At 31.3% G+C, this 12,235-nt stretch overlaps 1 long non-coding RNA gene across 1 annotated transcript; it reads left to right on the plus strand.

The window, feature by feature from the left end:
- The first annotated feature begins 2,789 nt into the window (after positions 1-2,789).
- On the plus strand, positions 2,790-8,089 carry LOC143191256 (uncharacterized). Its single transcript, XR_013004457.1, has 2 exons — positions 2,790-2,926; positions 7,882-8,089. It is a non-coding gene; the product is annotated as an uncharacterized LOC143191256 (long non-coding RNA).
- The last annotated feature ends 4,146 nt before the right edge of the window (positions 8,090-12,235 follow it).

Below are 12,235 nucleotides of genomic sequence, written 5' to 3' on the forward strand. Positions count from 1 at the left end.
TTATTAAAACAGAGAATATATGAATAAAACAATATTGAAATTGATATTTGACTTTCTCATGTGTATTAAAACAATAATAAACACAATTAATTTATATTTGACTTTTGAATAATTTATTTTTAACAATTTAGAACTATATATTAAAGAAATGCATTTCGAATTATTATATTAACTATTGATTTTTTAAAACTTTAAAAATTGTCTATAAAGTAATTAATTGATACAAAGTTCAAACAGTAAAAAATCATTTAGTCACATACCTTATATCGTTAAACACCTTAATATTTATAAATGTTTTATCATAATTACAATTTATATTTTACGCCGGCTTGGTTGGCGCAGTGGTAAAAATGACAGGACGGTCCACCTACTGTTGCGATAGTCGCGGGCTCGAATCCTGCTGCGGCATGGCCGTAAATTTATGATTGTGATTGTTTCATATTGGTGATTGTCCTGGGCAAGAGTGCAAAATCCGACAAGCAAAACGATCCCAGTCACGCCAGTAACCAGGCTGGGTAAGATCGGATGTCTTATGGGATGATTTCTAAGTTGATCACTCGCCGCCTCGGTAGACTTAATGCCGAGGACCGTGCTCTATATTGTGTTTTTCTATATTGTCTATATTGTTTTATCTAACGATATACTAAATAAAATAAAGAATTAAAATTTTATGAGGCTATTTTATAATCGTTAATCTCCTTTGCGGCATTAATTTTAACTCTTGATACACAAAATAACTTATTTATTACCTACAATATTTGGATAGCACTTTGTTAAGACACCTGAAATGAATCAGAAGTTAATACCACTAAAATGTACAGAAAAATACATAAACCAGATTATCTCTAGTATAATGATATACTATGTCTCCAGAACCATTTCTATATGGAGAGGAAGTAAAGAAAAGCCATAGAAGGCAAATTAAAGATCTGCAAGAAGGAGATTGAAGAGTAGAATAAATAAGCAAAGAACGATGCAATTTTATTTAAAATTTAGGTAAAGAAACTATTTTTTTAATCAGTCTGGTATAGACTATATGAATATATAAATGAAATAATGAAAATACAACAGTTAAAATGAATAAATTGTAAAAATTGCTAAATATATTTTTTTTATTTATTTTAAAATCTCCTTTTACCAACGAGGGGTTTATCTGGACTGGACCTTACCTTTTATCGTGGGCTCCGAACCACGGTCCTCGGCATTAAGTCTACCCAGGCGGCGAGTGATCAACTTAGAAATCATCCCTTAAGACATCCGGTCTTACCCAACCTGGTTACTGGCGTGACTGGGATCGTTTTGCTTGTCGGATTTTGAACTCTTGCCTAGGACAATCACCAATATGAAACAATCATAATCATAAATTTACGCCCATGCCCCAGCAGGATTCGAACCCGCGATTATCGCAACAGTAGGTGGGCCGTCCTGTCGTTTTTACCACTGCGCCAACCAAGCCGGCGTAAAATATAAATTGTAATTATGATAAAACATTTATAAATATTAAGGTGTTTAACAATATAAGGTATGTGACTAAATGATTTTTTTACTGTTTGAACTTTGTATCAATTAATTACTTTATAGACAATTTTTAAAGTTTTAAAAAATCAATAGTTAATATAATAATTCGAAATGCATTTCTTTAATATATAGTTCTAAATTGTCAAAAATAAATTATTTAATTGTGTTTATTATTGTTTTAATACACATGAGAAAGTCAAATATCAATTTCAAAATATCAGTTTTATTCATATATTCCCTGTTTTACTAAACAAACATTCATTACTTCATTTATTATTACATATTTATCCTTATAACATAAAAGTAAAGAAAGATGTATGCTTATATTTGATGCTCTGAAATTGTTACATTTCTGTTACAATGTTACAATACATTACATTGTTGTTACATTGTTACAATAATCTTATTTATGATATTTTGTTAAAATGTTTAGGGTTATGGTAATTTAAGATTATCAATAACTTTCGATTATTCAAACTTAATAATAATTAGATTTAATTAAATGCTATTTAAAAGAGTTAGTGAGTTTTAGTTCTTGAGATATTTATTTTAATATTGTTTTGATATACAACATCTGTTATTTTAATTAAATAAAATATCATTCAACATGTGGTTTTTAAATGAATTTTCTTTACTCTGTTAGAAGAGAATCATGAACTTGTGGTTGAATTTCGACCAGAGGCGATCACTAGTATAAATTAAAGTAATAGTATCTAGCTAATTTAAGTTAACTTTATATTTTGCCCATATACCAACATTAAACTTGTTTGAATCGATTGGACTCGACAATGACAAATGAAACGGTTGGCTATTCAGGTCGAGAAAAAAATGTCGGCCCGGGTTCTGTACCTGAAAAAAACTGAAGGAAATTAAACTGTCGTGACTTGACGATGTAAACGACGAAAATACGAGAAAAAATAAGCGAACAAATAGTTCAAGGTACGCTCGCGACCCATGTACCTTGAACTAATGGGTCTATTTTTAGAGAAGAAACACACCATATCGAAGATGCAATTTCCCGAGCGGGGACGTGTGAAAATAGACTCTTTTTAACAGTCCGTTTGTCAGGAATATCGCCAGTGATTCAGTGAAATTTCCGCCGTATCATGACACCAATGCTGTGGCTTAGTTTTCGGTGATGATCTCTGAAGTATTTATTCGGAATCATATTTTTAGATAGACAGACAGACAATCAGCGTCTCAATTTAGATCGTCGTTGTAAATAAGTTTAAAATGTATGTCATCGGTTCTAAGATACGTCCATTTACTTTGTGAGATTTTATTCCATTCGAACTTTAATTTTATTAATACGAAATTAAGGTAATTAAACTATTAAATTGTTTTCACTATTAAATTGTGTAGTAAGTGGTTTAATAAGTTTTGACTTCGGGGAGAGATGGCGCTTTAGGTTTGTTTTAATATTACTTTTATTATATTGTTATTTTATAATTATTTATTAAATCTTCTATTACAGAGATTTACAAAAAAATTATAAGAGCTGTTTAGGTTTAATGTTCTTTTCTTTATGTTTTAGAGTGTTCTGAATCCGAAAATTATTCCCTTTTTATCATAGGACGACACGTTTTGATAAATCAAGAACTGTGTTAAACGAGTTATCACATTGAAATAAAAAAGAATAGACCTGAAAAATATTATTTGAATAAGGAACCATTAAATATGCATATCTTTATATCTACTATACATGTACTAGTACACAACAAAAACATTTTTAATTTCTAGTGAGGCTCCTCTTCGTACATTTTCGTTGTATGAAGAATCTGGGGGGTTTCTTTGAAGTTTCCAACGGTAATATGATATCATTATGACCCTCCATTTTCCTTTGTTTTTTCTCCATCTCCCTAATGACCTTGTGAAAGAGCAAGGTGATCCTTTACTCACATTTCCCAAATTTTTCGGAAAGTAGTAGAGGTGGGAATGAAGAAAGTATGTTTAGACTTATTAGACTCAACCTAAAGCTTGAATTGCCTTGGATTTCTTTTGGCGATTTATTTATAGTTAAAAATTTTCTTTATGGCCTCCTTACGAGCAATCCATCCTTCTTTGTGAGGATCCGTCATAATAGTGATGAATTGTGGGTCTAGAACGAAAACGCCTTCATTCACTTTTACTTGTGAGAGACTTGGAAACGTATGATATGTACCTATTCTAATTCTATCTATGTTCAAATTCCATCTCTGAGAAGTTATTTTACAAATTGCATCATCCATTATCTCTTTATGTGCAGCGGCGGTGAAAGAACATAATGTAGAGGTAGCAATGTTTCTTGACGTTCGTTCTTTTGACCAACTTTAAACCCCATCGACGACCAACTCTTTTTGGTCCAGTGATTTACTTGATATCCGCTATTAAACACAAAACGCAAGATGGGAAACACAACTTGTAATCCAAGTAACATGTATAATATTTTAAAATCGCCTCACACTAGCCAACCACGATCTTTATATTTTAATTTAATAAGAATCAATTCCAAGTTCTTGTAGGTGTCTTTGAGATTTACGGAATAATCTTCCGGAATGGAAAAAACTACTGTCCACTGGTTGATACTGATATCGATGATATTAGAATTTATCAGTATCGTCTTGGGTCAATATAAAAAGCTAAGCAAATATAATCTAAGCGAAGTAAAGTTCAGTAATATCAATTACTGGAAAAAAACATTTCATCAGAATTATTAAATTAAAGTACGAACGTATAATAAATATAAAGGTAAGATCTTATCATAAGATCTTAATCTTATTTTAACGTAATAACAAAGCCCTTAGTTTCGGTGATGTTCTTGCGAAAAAATAATATTTAATCGGAACACCTTCTTCCAGTTTTTGATAAGATATAAGATATGTCTCAAATGTACTTAGCAAGCTTAGTTAGCAAGTTTATTTTTTACTTTATAATTTCAAAAGATACTAGTATAATATCTTCTTAGAAGGATTGTGGCTCTTCCATAGAGATCAGCTTGTACTTGTCAGCTTTTATTTTTTCATACCACTTAGCTGTTGTGTCTAAAATAATTGAAACACAGTTACCAAATAGTACACCTTCAAAATAGTAATAAAATTTATATAAAATACATCATGCAGTAAATAGAAATTCATACCTGTTTATATAATTTCTGTCCCCATCATTGACGGATGAATTGCCTGATGGCTCCATTTATACATTTGTGCCATCAAATAAAAGTAATATTCTTAATTTAAGATTTTATTGTCTATCTCATAGTAAAATTTACATATATACATTCTTTTCTCTTGGGATTGAATATATCTTCTGGTGATTTTGGATCATTTTGTAATCGTTACAGAATTGTAAATGTTTGAAATGTATTCACGAATCTATAAATAGAATACTAAAGTCGTATAAACATAAGAGTTTTATGCTATATTCTTAATATAAACTTCAAATGAGTTGAATTTCAATATTATTCGTATTTTATTCCTTATCATAACTTTGTTTATTATGTTACCAGCCATACTTACAATAATTTGATACCCTTTTAAAAACGATTAGACGGTATATATTATTTTAGCAATAAACATTGGTTTTTAGAAAAAGAACACTACACGTACCGTCGAAAAATGATTCACAAGACATTTTATTTTGGCATGCCATTGTGAAAAGTGTTATTATAAACAAAATAATACGAGCCTCCTAACCAAACAATGAAAACCGTCAAATGATTTTTGGAGACCGAAACTTTCCGAGAAGAACCAAACGGCATACGAATTGATTTCGATCATCGCGAACCAAGAGGTTCGGCGAAAATCTCTCCGTTTTCTAATGTTGTTATATAATTATATGTATTCTTATTAATCACTAATAGATATCAAACACATGTTTATCATTCAAAAACATCTCTATAGTAATAATTAAATTACAAGGAGAAACAGGATTATTTTCTCGAAACCAAAACCTATGTCATTCATAATCCCGAAAATGTTTCCCACTTTCGCTCAAATTTGTTGGCCTGATCCGCAGTTCCTAGAACGACGTTCGGTTCGCCGTCAAGCGTTGAGAGTCATACAGCGAACACTGAAACTAAGCAAAGTACATGCGCTCTATGACTTTAAACTAAATTTGAAACCTGTTCGGCACGAATGTTCGCCGAATTCAGTTCTGCTCATGCACATTTTCAATTTTCCTCCGAAATTTGCCCCGAATGTTCAGGTCTGTACCCAACATAACATATACCTTATATGCCAAATGTAGTATTTAAGCTCCAGTTCAATTACTTCTTGCCTCTCGGAAAAAATGGCTAGGCATATAAGCTTTAATTAAATCCATAGAAGGAAAGACCCAATATTGACACATTACCCTTTTGTCCTTATTTTAATTAAATTTTATATAAAATATACTTTGCCTAATAGGTATTAGAATATATTTGAAACTTCAGCCTTATGAGTCAATTCATTTATTTCATATTTTATCAATAAATGAGCCGGAAGTTGATTTGCCATCTTAAAGGGGACTTTTAGGAAAAATACCAGCTGGTTGGTCCAGCTGGGTTTTATATTGACCCGGATGTGAACATCATCCGTTATTCAGTTTGTTCACAGTATTTGATTCCTCAGTTCATCACATCAAACACACTTTAGTAATTTTTGCAGTATAAAATAACATCAAATCAAGAACTTGGAATTACTTTGTAAGTCATTATTTTAATTTCAAAAAATCACCATAAAGCATAAATTAGCTGCAGCTTTAGAGGTACAATTAACATTTGAAATTTTCTTGATTCTACAATTCCTTTTTGTGGGAAGTTTTTTCTCGCGATCGGTATACCTTTCAAGATATAAATAACACAGGTTTGCAACAAAAAAAGCTGTTTGAGCATTTTCAACTAATTACTAACAATGTACTTTGGTATGCTAAAAACGAAAATAATATGTAAAAAATTCCAGGACGTCGGGATTTTTTCCACAATTTTAAATAATTATAAAAATAACGGATTTTAATCGACAACTCATATCAATATACGTTACTTACTTTTTTACTGTTTTAGAAGCGTACCAAGACAGATAGCAAGCATGAATATGTTGTAACCTGAGCTATTAACATATCAGTATTTTAGGTGTTCCCAAAATATAGTGCTATGTCGATAACATATGTGACACTTTAAGTTATATTTATGACAAATATATGGTATTAAAACAAAAACTTACTACTTCGCATATTATCGAAAAGTATACTTCGCATATTTTGCTATCAGGATTAAAAAAAACTTGGAAACCTTATAAGACATACAGACGATAAGCAGAATACCTTCGAAACTTGTTTAAAGGTAAGAAGAAAGATTTCGGATGCGAATTTCTTATGGTATGGTGGGAGCAGAAGAACTACGGTGAGGATTGTAACTTTTGTTTGGATGATGTGAAATAGTGTAATGCAAAATGTCCCATCCATCATGGTGCAGATATATGAAAACTCAAGGCCCCTTGGAGATTCCAAGTTCTGAACGGGACAATTCTAGCACAAGTTATTTGCGGTCTTCCTAGTTTCGTGAGACAAATTGGTTTATTACGCCAATATTGGAGGTTTGATACATTCATTTATTCATAAAAAAGCCCTAAAAATTATTCCATAAACCCCACAAAAACCATGAGAACTTGGTTGATTGAAGACCATTGATGTCAGGTGTGCAGGGATTTTAACATTTTGCTGGGTTTACCAAATTCCCTTGCTTTTGTTTGCTTGCTAAAATACTTGTTATATACCTTATTCAGAAGCAAAGATGAAGGAAGGTCTTTTCGCCAGACCAGACATTAAAAATCTTATTGCCGACTCAAAATTCATCACGATCATGACGGGGTCTCCAAAAAGAAGAGTGGACTGTTTTAAGAAGATCACAGAGAAAATTTTAGGCGCTCACAAAGACCCTAACTCGACTAGTTTATGGAAATTTTGGGAGATGTGAGTGAAGAGTAGATGAACGATTTCAACGAAGGAAAATGTAGTGACTCTGACTACCGTTGGATGCTTCAAAGAGACCAGTATGTGCTAGCGAACGTATGTAAATAAAATAGTATTTTGCAGTATATCTTTTTTCATTTATTTATTTTATCTCGTTTAACGTAAGTTGCCCAAATTATTAAGAAACGTGTTATAACAAAAATAAATTTCGGATTTTCGGATTCAACAAATCCAAAAACATGAAGATGTTATGTTACAAAACCTAAACGTATGATTGTAATATGAGATTTGTGATAGAACAATGAGTTATATTTTTTTATTGTAATAGCTTGCAGTATCTTAAAAAGTAAAATTTGTTACAATATCATGCGACGGAATTGTATAAATTCAGTAAACAATATTTATTACATTTGTTCTGAAATAATACTTTAATTTCAGAACTGATCTTCACCTTTTAAAAGAGAACGCAGAACTTCTAGAGTCAAAAGTGCAGTAATGAGACGGCTAACATCTTTTGTAAACTATTATAGGTTTTTCAACAATTTAAAATGTAAATGTGATTTGACAAATTCATTACATATGTTAACGCAAGCTTATTTTAACATAAGACTAGTGAGAATTCATGAAATAAAAACAACACACTCTTTTCTTGTTCGGTTATTAACAGCTCACTTCGCTTTTAGTCCCCATCAGACATAAAATATACACAATATACAAATTAAAATTGTATCATTCTATAATAATTTACAAATAATTGATAATTCTGAAACCACAATGGTTGATTTCTTCGAGTTTTCTTCGAGTTCGAAGCAACAAGGGAATGAGGTTTTTCACCTCCATTTTTTTTATCTCGCTGAACGCCTTACTGTTTTCCCCGAACGTATTTGGCAACAAAAAAATCTGTTTAATTCTTACTCAGAAACTCCTCAATATAAACGTTAAAATATTTACATGATGATATAAACTTCGATAAAAGTTACTTTAGGAAATACCATTTTCCGAAAGACTGAAGAATAATAACTGGAAAATATTATTTATATTATGATTAGATTCAGCATTTGTTAAAGATAACGAAAAATCATTTCAAATTAAAGACTAAAATGTCTTGTAAATCGTTTCGTACTTGGATTCATACTATAACAAGACTACAAAGATGACTATGAATCAAAATAAGTAAATGAATGGTGTGAATAGACTACCGGTTAATAAATGAGGATTTTCATTACTATTTGAAGAATAATAATATAGATAATATAGATAAATTATTAATTTGTTATTCAATATCGTTAACTGTGGAATACTCATATTAATATGATCAAAATCTTACTTTAGTAAAAACTGTATGTACTATATATCCTTCGGATAGTTGCATAAAATTTCCTTGCACATATCTACATATATGTTATTAAATGAGGTATGGTGATATTAATGATGTAATTTTTTAAATTCTTCAAAACAGTAAAAAAAGAAAATGCGTATATTAATTACCCAATATATATGTTTATGGCCACAAGCAAAATGACTTGTTCACAACTCAAACTTTAATAGAATAACTTCTTCACTGATTTCCAAGAAATATATTCAAAATAAATAATATTATATAACGAACGCTGGTTTATTGTGGTTAATCAAGATGGCCGGCACCTATTGTATCCTATTGGTCGAAACTACCGTAAACGACTCTAAACTTTAAAAACGCGCGGAATTCAAATTATATACCGCTGTCATACCATACGCCAGTCCAAAGTCCAAGTCCAAACGGTAGTCATAATATAGAATAATATATTATAGAGCATATTTAATTAGTCTGTGAATTTCAATTCAAATCAGTTCATTCAAGCCTCCATCAAGCTGCTTGCGTTGCAGAAACCATCCATCATTGTTGATGTGGATGGCTGTCTTGAGCTAACCCATGATTTTGTAAACTAATGAAACCGCTTCTCTAATCGTGTGGTAGATACTTTTTCTTTTACATTTTTTTCTTTGAGATCTCAGTCAAACGTCATTCATTGAATGCGTCAATTTTGATATAACGGAGCAGCATTACCATTCATTTCCAAATATGTAATTGGAAACTTGTTAATTTATATAGACATATCAAAACCGTCGAATTTTACAGTTAGGTTAGGTTGTTCAACAGTTGTTCGATTGATATTTCGCATTTTCAACGATAAATACCACTAAATACCTGTCATATCAACATCGATACTGCTGATACTTTTTCGAAAATTTGATTAGCATTCAAAGTTTACGCACTCAAAGTAAACCTTGAAATGTCATTTTTCTAAGAAACATTTGTGTCGCTAAGATCTGTGTTACCTAAGTTATTAATATTGAGTAAGAAATTATTGATAAAAACGCCACGAAGCCGATGATTTTTTTGCTTCTCAGAAATATCTAAACGATTCAGGTCTACCTTATGCTGTCAATATAATTGATTCAATGTCAATTTTCTTCAATGGATTCTAAAAGGGAAATACTTGTATGTTTCACATTATGCGAAAGCCACACCGTCCTCAATTCGATCACTTTAGGGCGCCGATCCCTCGTTTAAAAGGTGATGACTGAAATATTTACAATATAAACTTTCTTTTATGTCAACAGAACAAGTTTTTATTTCCCGCTAAGAAAGTAGGGAGGACTAATAGTATTCTATCAGTATCTACAACTATGTATCTATTTATTATAAACTAGTATATTAACTGAATTCTATTTTTAATTTGATGATAAATAATTACATTATTGTGACAGATACTAGATATTTTTTGAGATTAATAAGATATTGACAGGACATTCATTAAAAGTTACATTTACTTATCTTATCCACATTCTATATGAACATAAAAATAGATAAAACATACATGGTCAAAATATATATTGACCGAAGAATTTATATTTGTACCACTCTATATCTCTAAGTGGTTTGTTTATTCTTGTTAGTTCACAATATATCTAGAATGAAATCAGGAATTTCAACCATCTGATCAGAAAAGATGCCTCTTGGAGCGTTTGGCTTCAGTTTCTGCATATGGACAAAGAACACTATTTGTCCACAGAGTTTCAGGTCGGGATATTTTCAAGTTGAGATATTGTTTCATGGCCAGCTATTATTTCAAGTTAGTATTTTCGAGATAGGATATTAATTTTTTTATTATTTAATTAATATATTGTTACTAATCGTTTCCGTCTAACCTACAATTTGTCTTAATGATAAATTAAATCTAGGTATAAAACTAGTAGGACCCATCGGCCCTATCTCTGTTTCTGGTGAAATAATTTTTATACATGTCACTGCTGAATTTTTTAATATATGCACCTCACTGCACAACACTACACAAGATCAGATGGTTTGATTCTTTTGAGTATATGTCCTGTTCTGGTGGTATCCAATAGTTGTAATATTTCAATATTCGTGTGAGAATGGAGTCTTTCCTCGTGCCCCCTTGCAATTCTCTTGATTTCTTGACTGACCGTGGGTATCTCGATGTAGATAATCAGTCCTATACCCACAATACCTCTCAGGACTTTGTTCTGAAAAATTTCTATTTTATTTATTTTACTCTTTGCAGAACATCCCCATAATTGAACTCCGTATGTCCATATAGATTTCAATATTTGCTTATATAATAGCAATTTATTATGTACTGATAATTGTGATTTCATTCCAATTAACCAATATATTGTCCTATATTTCAATTCCAGTTCTTTTCTTTTCTTCTTTATATGTTATGCCTTTAGTTGTTGTCATTCTGGATCCCCACCTTGTATTTTTTTGCATTGAAATCACCTCCAATTATACATTTTTCTCCCACGTTGCTTAAGATATTCAAATAATTTTCCTTTTTTTCATTGTATCTTGGAGGACAATAAATTGCGGCTATTGTAACCTTGTATCTGCTTGATTTATTAGTTATTGCTGTTACCTGATTTTCTGTTGTACTAAGCCGGGTTCTTGATGGTGGGAAATATTCTTTTTTATTATTATTGCACTTCCTCCTCTTGCGGTGTTAGCTGGATGTATGGTATGATAAAATGTATATCCTCTAAATTTTATAAAGGATTGTTTTGTTAATTGGGTTTCTGATATTAGGCAAATATCTATTTTTTGCATATCTAGGAATACTTGTAGGGTAGCGTGATGTTTCTGGATTCCATGAGCATTCCAAATTTCTATTCAGATATCTTTATTTGCCATTTCGGGTTTTTGGGGCCACAGGCCTTTTCAGTTCTAGTTTTTCAATTCTTTCGGAAAAATATTCGATCATTTTTTCTTTTCTGTCCAGCTTTCCTATTAGTTTAAGTAGCAATTCGTTGGTGGTTGCTTCATCTTCCGTGGTGTCTCTTTGGTTACTTTGACTGATACTTTGGGCATAAGTCATTTCACCATTAACGTTGTTATATTTTTTCGGTTGTTTCCTTTCACTCATTGTTTCTTGAGGTTTAACTTGAGCTATCTTGTTTCTCCTTTCTTGTAATGTTTTAGCAACTGCACATCCTCTATAATTTGGCGGATGCGCTTCATTGCAGTTTGCACTTTTCGGCTTAGCTTCTTTGGATTTTTTACACTCTGTGGTGATATGTTTACCTGAACATTTTACACATCTAGGTTCTCTTCTGCAGAATTTCTGTGCGTGTTCATGCAATTGGCATCTTTTGCATGGCGGTATTAAGTTCGGTTTTTTTAGAGGTTCGATTTATATTTCGACCCCTAAAATTCTTTTAATACCAAAAATTGTTTTTGTGTCCGTATCATGTTCAAAGGCTAATATAAATAAAGGTAATGTTTGTAAGC

This window comes from Rhynchophorus ferrugineus, unplaced genomic scaffold (genome assembly GCF_030347505.1).
Source record: "Rhynchophorus ferrugineus isolate W39M unplaced genomic scaffold, kcgeb_rfMv2 rfM2, whole genome shotgun sequence".
Taxonomy (NCBI): Eukaryota; Metazoa; Arthropoda; class Insecta; order Coleoptera; family Curculionidae; genus Rhynchophorus; species Rhynchophorus ferrugineus.